The sequence below is a fragment of the Hemitrygon akajei genome, chromosome 8 (genome assembly GCF_048418815.1).
Source record: "Hemitrygon akajei chromosome 8, sHemAka1.3, whole genome shotgun sequence".
NCBI lineage: Eukaryota > Metazoa > Chordata > Chondrichthyes > Myliobatiformes > Dasyatidae > Hemitrygon > Hemitrygon akajei.
The window spans coordinates 75,910,954-75,919,291 of record NC_133131.1 but is presented as its reverse complement, the minus strand read 5'-3'; positions in this window follow the sequence as shown (position 1 = coordinate 75,919,291).

The following is an 8,338-nucleotide window of genomic DNA, read 5'->3' as shown; positions in this document are numbered from 1 at the left end:
CTGGTTGTCAATGTTCAGAACATGGAACAACCTACGAATGTAGCAGAGATCCGCAGTTTCCTTGGCAAGGTAAACCTGCTGAGAAAATACATTCTAGATTTGACAGAGAAATCAAAGCCACAACTTGACCTTCTCTCTCAGAGTAGCATTTGGACCTGGGTCACACCACAGTCATTTTCACCACTTAAAGCAGAGCTTATCTCTCCACCGACATTGGTGTTCTTTGATCTGAACAAAGAAACCGTGATCTCAGCAGATGCCTCTTCCTTTGGCCTAGTGGGAATGCACGTGCAAAACTACAGTGGTGTATGGAATCTGGTGGCATATGCTTCAAGAGCACTGACTCCCACTGAACAGCATGATACCCAAATCGAAAAGGAGGTGCTGGCTGTCACGTGGGCTTGTAAACACTTCACTGCTACTTGATAGGCACTAAATTCCGACAGTCCACAAGCCACTTGTCAGCCTTCTCAGCTTGAAACACTTGGATGACTTACCTCCACATCTGTAAAGATTCTGAATAAGGCTTATGCGGAACTGTCCCCAGCAAATCTTTCACACCAGCAGGCATTGTTGATGACGCCATGCAAAAGTGAGTGGATGGAAGCTGACTCCACCCTCATGGAAGATACCAAAATCCACTTAGCTCAGGTACGTGAAAGATTTCCTGCATCATAATGTAAACTGGACGAAATTCTCACGGAGTTGGAAAGGGACCAAATCTGCGGCAAGATCATGGAATACTGTGAGCATGGATGGCCAGCTGTTCCAGAAGGAGTTCCCAAACTCAGACCTTACTGGCTTAAAAGAGACAAACTCACCATTCATGATGGTTTGCTGCTAAAGGGCTCTGGACTCATCATTCTATGCATGCCAAAATAGTCAGTCAAATGCACCAAGGGCATCAAGGTATCAAAAAATGTCACCTGGGAGCAAGACTATATGTGTGGTGGCCTGGCCTGAGCACGCAGCTGGGAGATTATGTAAAGTGATGTGAAGCATGCTGAAAACTGCACAAAAATCATCCTGAACCTCTCTGTCCCACAGAATTCCCACACTTTCCATGGAAAATGGCAGGCACAGACATTTTTGAGTCAAAAAGTGACAAATACCTTGTCTCTGTGGGTTACTACTCATGGAGTGTTCAGATGTCCAAGCTGTCCTCTACATCCTCAGCAGCAGTTACACAGCACCATGTGTGAGTCAACGGTCCACAATTCAGATGATCAGAATTCAAAGCCTTTGCGAGGAACTATGAGCTAAAACAGCAGACAAGCAACACCCACAGGCAAAAGGACAAGCGGAAAGAGCAATGCCAATTGTTAAGAGTCTCCTACTGAAGGCAAAAGACCCCTCCGAAACACTGATAGATTATGGCTCCACACCTCTTGCGAATGTCTACAGTACATCTCTCTACATCTGGAGACCATGTAGAAATTTTACAAAGTTGGAATAAATTTCTCCAGAAACTAATTTCCTTCTTGAATTCCATGCTGAGGAAGAAAGCGGACTGCTTGATAAAGTACAGATGCTAGTATATCCTGCAAAATGCTTATAGGGTAACACTGACCTCTGTTATCTCCACTGCTTATCTCTCTTCTGCAATTAGTTTTGTTGAATTCTGGGATTCCTTCAACATAACACTAGCTAAAGCCAAGCATAACAGCTGAGAGGCACAAACTGGTACAACTGTGGCAGCTAAATGGAGAGCTCCGTGTCTGCCTCAGCACAACAGGAGATCCTTCTGACTTTTCTCAGTCAGAAGGCTGTGCTCAGGTCAAAAGCCAAGGTGGGGACAGCACAACGCTTTACAGTACCAGCAACCCAGGTTCAATTCCCACTGCTGTCTGTAAGGAGTTTGTACGTTCATTCCGTGACTGCATGGGTTTCCTCCAAGTGCTCTGGTTTCCTCCCACAGTCCAAGGACGTACCAATTGGTAGGTTAATGGTCATTGTAAATTGTCCTGTGGTTAGGCTAAGGTGATATTGAGGATTTCTGGGCAGTCTGGCTCAAAGGGCCAGAAGGGCCTGTTTTGTGTTGTATCTCAATAAACAAATAAACAAATAAAATCTGGGCTCATACTGACATACAATACAGAGTTGGCGCTGTCCTGTCAGAAAGCTGCCTTTCCACTGCAACCCTGAAAGTAAGTGCCATTAGTTGAGTAGTGTGATGTGATCAATCGAGTCGAGGTTGTTCTCCCTAGCGGTTGTCGATCGGAGGGTCCTCAGTTGCCTGTAGAGGCCGATCCAGGATCCACATCTCCTGGTGCAGTGTGGGTGAGAGAAGGTGGTGGCTGTACTCAGTGGCTGGGTCTTTTGGTTGTTCAGTCTCTCCTTTCGCAGCTGCCCCTTGTTCTCTGCGGTGCAGCAGAGGTCGTTCTCGTTTCCCTCTTGAACAGATTTCTTCCAGGCGTATCTATTGAGTGCAACGTCTTCCCAGTTTTTAGACGTAAAGTTGAATTTATTCAGACTAATTTTGATGTTATCTCTGAAGTGTTTCCTTTTCCCACCAGGGGCTTGCTGACCCTTCTTCAACTGGGAGTAAAGGATCAGTTTGAGGAGGTGTGAGTTAGACATCAGATTTCAGCCCACAACGTCGACTGTACTCTTTTCCTGGATGCTGCCTGGCTTATTGAGCTCCTCCAGCACTTTGTGTGTGTTGATCAGAATGACATGACCTGTCCATCGGATTTGGTGCTGCTTTATCGTGGTGGAGATGCTGTTCATATTGGCCTCCTCCAGTACATTGGTGTTGATGCATCAGTCCTTCCATCTGATCCTCAAAACCTTTTCTAATGATCTTTGGTGGTATTGCTCCAGGACTTGCAGGTGTCTCCTGTAGGTAGTCCATGATTCAGCTCCATACAGTAATGTAGGGAGGACGACTGCTCCTTGGATCAAAAGTTTTGGTTGGACCTGTGGGTTGACTCAGAGATCAGCCACCACTTGAGTAGTGCTAGTGGAGCCAATGCAAGATTAAGGTTGCAAAATATACCAAATGACGAAGAGAGTTCTTACCACTGGCTGATATGTACCACCATCCCCACCACCCCAACCAACTTCATGACACCAGGTTTCCCGATCATTACTTCATTGCTAATTTCCAGAGTTCAATACATTATGGAGACACAAAAGACTGCAGGTGCTAGAATCTGGAGCAAGGTCAATCTGCTGGGGGAGCTCAGCAGACGTGGCCATTGCACATTACTGTTACAGACAAAATGTCATCCCGCAGATAGACCTGTCCCTGAGACCTAGCATAGTTTGGACTGAGGTAACCCTCCATTTGCTTCCACTATGATATGCCATCTAATGTCATTCAGCATAACCATAATTCCATCATTGGGCACTTCTGAAAGAATTCGGAGAAGAATCCAGATATTTTGGAGTTTTAGCTTAACTGTCTTGTGAATTTCATTGGCTTTGTGGATAGCTGAAAACCATAGATGGCCAGAGATGAAGAAACATTGCTGATGTGAACAGATTTATAATAGCTTCCTTGATTTTCCAATAGCATGATGAAATTTGGTCCATAGCTGCACGTGAGCTCTGCAAGCTGGCCTCGCCATCCCACTTGGTCCTATTAACGTGGATAAAGTTTGTCAGGCTCTTGCTACAGGCATAGATGGATTATTCAACAGTTGAGGGAACATCAGTGTTTGGAATCCTAAAATTGTAACAAGAGGAAAAGTTTGCTCTTTCCAGAAACAAGGAATATTCTGCAGCACTTGTCCCTACCCCCACATCTCCAACTGATAGGCAATCTCTCCTCAGCCGTCACAGGGTCCTCCTAAATTCTACTCTTCCATTTACATCAGGAGGGTACTTTTGCTGCACAGATACTCATGGTTCAGGGAGATGGCTCACCACCACCTTTTGTACAGGTAATGAAGAATAGGAAATAAATGTTAGCTTTTCCATATAATATGCAATAAAGAAAAACATTCAGTGAGAATTGTCAGGCCTGCACAGGTGGGCACCTCCCAGTCTCCACATAGCTAACAGGAGTCACCTGCCACTCATTTAAAACTCCTCACCTGCAACCTATTTAAACCCAGATCTTATTCATAGTCTTCGTTCGCCCATTGAACCAGCCAAGCAGTTGCTCTTGGCCTTCAGTTACCTTGTCACCTGTGGTGTTTGGTATCTGCTCTCTCTCACTTTGTGGCCCCATTTCACTTGTTACTTTCACAAGATTTTATTCAAGTTGTTGTTCATCACCGAATCGTCTCCCACTGCTCTGCTTTTGGGCCAAGCCTGCTCTACGCTTCGTGACAGGATGAGTGAGCCTCCAACTGACCCAGCGGAGTACGCTCACCAAAGGGAACCTGTCTGTTGACATGAGCACGCGGTCCAGAAGCAGCAGGAAACCACTGACCATCTGCTTGCCTCAACTCTCTGTCTCAATATAGCAGGTCCGCAACCATCAGCCTCCTCCGTCTGAGCCCAATCCTTTGACGGATCCCCAACTCAACGACACAACTTCCCACCCCACTGTGTCCTATGAAGATGGCAGCAGTTAGCAACGCTACTACAGGCAACATTCTCCAAATGGTCCACAAAATTCTATCTTTCACCTCTTTTATGTCTTCTTTTTATTCCAAATGTGGTTCTGGTACTGTTGGAGCCTGTGTTCTACAGTTTAATGGTGTGTTTTCAGGTCGACTGGAAGATCTGGTGCTTTTTTGTCTCCGTGAAGGTTCAGAGAGGCGAGCAGCCTCGAGGGCAAGAAGCTTAGAGCCCATGATCGACTCCATTTCTCACTGATCTCGCTGATTAAAGTGTCAAGGAAGTTTGAAGCATGCAGAAGGTGAGTGGGAGTTCAGCACCATCTACCAGCCTCTCACTCACTGCTGCCAGAGAAGGTGTCTCTCTCTCTCCCTCCTCCCGAGGCAGACAGAGACCGTCACATGCAGACAGCTGTGGGTGTGAGGCTTCTGGATTGGACTGTTGTTCCTGGTTATTCTTTTTTATGTTTCTATGTTTCTGTTGCTATTTTGGGTGACTTTGAATTGGGGCGGCGAGAATATAATGAACACCGCGCTGAACTGAAAATGGACTCTTTCGATTTTACTTTCTATGATTTCACTTGTGCAATTGCCATTTGTGCAATTTTTTGCAGGGGGTGGAATCGATTCTTTTCTTTGTATGGGTTTCATGGTGTTTCTTTGTTTTGTGGCTGTCTGTGGGGAGACGAATCTCAGGGTTGTATACTGCATACATACTTTGATAATAAACGCATTTTGAATCCTTTGGTCCCTTTAAGATTATCCATCCTGTGAATCCAGTCACTGTCCATCTCCAGCTGCCACCGTCGCTCAGAATCACACCTCCCTTCCACGTGTCCTGCCTCAAGCCCATTTTCCGTGGACCACTCAACCCAGCTAGGATGGTGGAAGGTGGGTCAGTGTACACCATTCATTGGTTGCTGGATACACGTCGTCATGAACAGCCTGATCAGCCGGGAAGAAGGGTGTGTCCAGGAGGAGAGGTGTCATCCAGTTACATCTTGGATCCATCACTCCTCGAGGAGTTCCACTGGTCCTATCCAGATCATCCTGGGCCACTGAGTGCCAGCTATAGGAGGGTTGGGGTCCTGTCAGACCTCCCGGACTCCACCCAGATAACAAGATTCACCTGCCACTCAATTCCAACTCATCACCTGCAGCCTATTTAAACCCAACCCTCATCCACAGGGCACTGTTCACCAATAGAACATGCCAACCTCAACCAGTTGCTCTTAGTCTTCAGTTACCTTATTGCTTGTGGTGTTTAGCATCTGTTCTCTCTCGTCTTGTGGCTTGTTATCTTGTAGTCTATTGTTTAAAGTTATCATCCATCACTGAATTGTCTCCACTGTTCTACTTTTATGTCAAGCCTCCTCTGCATTTCATGACAAAAATATTTATTTTTTTCCCTAAAGTCCCTATGACCTTGATGGCCGATATTTTCCGCCCCACCTCACACATGACCTTGACCATGTAGGTGATGTAGTGGATGAGATGCTGCTGCAGATTTTATGTCAATGTGTGCAGGGGAGAAAGAAAGGATGGCATACTTTCAAAAAGACCCTGACAACAAGTAACACATTTCAGATACTGTGCTCATAGTGCAATGTGGACTCTGTAACTCCTACCAGATGAAATAGGTCCCTCATCCTGGAAGCACTCTTCTTATAAAACTGTACAGATTGAGAGGGCTTAGAATGAATTCCAGCCTCTGCAGAGAAACTGAACCAAAAATGGATTCAGAATATCAAACTGAATTGTGATCAAAATCACAGGCCAAGATAAAAGTAACTGGAACTGCAATGAAATATGACTGGAGGAGTTTCATTCCCGGCATGCCAAACTCTCCAGTGACTCTTCTTGGGCAATTCCAGGAGCTTGTCACACAAACGTCCTGTCAGTGATTTGATATCCAATGCTGGCAGGATCTTACCTCCCAGATAGACAAATTGTTTAGCTGTGAAATCGCAGAAAGGAGATAAAAGTGGGGCATCACCTCCAGATAAATGCCAGATGCAGGTTTAAGTGAATATCTGCTTGCTTCATTTGGTAATAGTTGATTTAATAATTTACAAAACTAAATTAGATATATAGACTAACTCAGACATAAACTTGCGGAGCAGACTCAGTGGGCCAAATGGCCAAATTCTCTCCCCGGTCTTGTGGCCTTAGATTGCGGATCTGTTTTTGATGGGTGTTGCCAATATTTTCTGTTTGTTTCAGAGTTTCATCAGTACAGAAATTTGCCTTTAGTATTTGTTCTCCAGACATAGTTGCATCAAGCACTTACAAAGATACTTGGGTCCTGAAATTGTGTTCTCTATGCTCTTTATTTGGGTGACAAAAGTACTGAATTACTTAGTGGAAGAAATATATATATGCTAAGTGGAGCTTTATCTTTCACCAACTTCCATTGTAGAATGAACAGAACACTGCACAACAAAGCCTACAACCTCATTTATCCACTTCTATTCGGCTTTACAGTCGAGCAATAAATGCCAAGAGCCAATGTGCAGCAATGCATCTCACTTCAATGCCCAGCAGAAATCACTGAGATAGATAATTTTCCTGCTCAAAGATGCTGTTTCTATCCCCAGTCCTACACAATGGGATCAGGCAGGGGGGCTGCAGTACATTAATTTGAAGCAGGATCTATATACTATCTCACAAAGTGCTCCTGGCCCCACAACACCTACTCAGCTTCCATTAAGATGGTGGTGTACTTAGGCGCAGTAGCCTCTTCAGGCTCAAACAAAGTTGTAATTGTTCATCTTCTGCATCTTCTCCTCGATCGCAGGACCCTGCTGGATCAAGTGCTGCAGGTCTGTCCCACTGATGAGCTGTTCAATGGCAGTGGAGCTGGACGTGCTGCACACCATGTTGCCACCTACTACAGCCACCCCAGGAGGAAGGCATCAGAGGTGGTGCGTGAAGGTGGTGCATAGAGGCGGTGCATGATCCAACAAATTGTGCAAATCATTGTCTTGGATGTTTTTCCTGTGATCACAAGCACCTGTTGGACATTGGTAATGTAGAATACTGCAAGTTGGGTTCTCTGGTTCGTCGATGAGACCGACAGTGGGGAGTTGTGTGACCTCGCTGGTGGCACTGACCAGGCCCTCATGCTGCAGGGTCACCTGTTACAGCCACCCAGGGGAGGAGACTCCAGGGCAGTGTGATATAGAGTAGAAGCATGACCAGCACATTAGAGTCTGTGCTGGGTTCGGGGAGCTGCCCCTCCAGTCAGTGCTTTCCCCTAGTGTTCACTTGATGAAGGACAAGCTGGATTGCTTTCGTCTACATGATGAAGAACTGCTACGTACTTGTTCTCACAGAAACATGGCTCCAAGACAACATCCCATGCACCATCAATCTTTAAGCCATGACACTCGGGGACATGAGCTATATATTTTCTTGTAACTGTATGATTTTCTACTATCATGACTTTGGCCCCGTAAAACCGTTGTTTCATTTGGCTGCATCTCCACATATGGTTGAATGACAATTAAACTTGAATTTAAACTACTGTGTACCTCCTTGGCTCCATTTGTAATCATCAACCCTGCAGATCCCATGCATCCCCCAATCCTACCACGCCAACCGTAGGGCGGCACTTGGGCATAATGGTTAGCGCAATGCTTTACCGTGCCAGCTGTAAGATTGGGGTTCAATTCCCACCACTGTCTGTAAAGCATTTGTACGTTTTCCCTGTGACCACATGGGTTTGCTCCGAGCGCTCCGGTTTCCTCCCATGTTCCAATGACATGCAGATAGGATTGATGTGTTGTGGGCATGTGCCATGTTGGTGCCAGAGCATGGCAGCACTT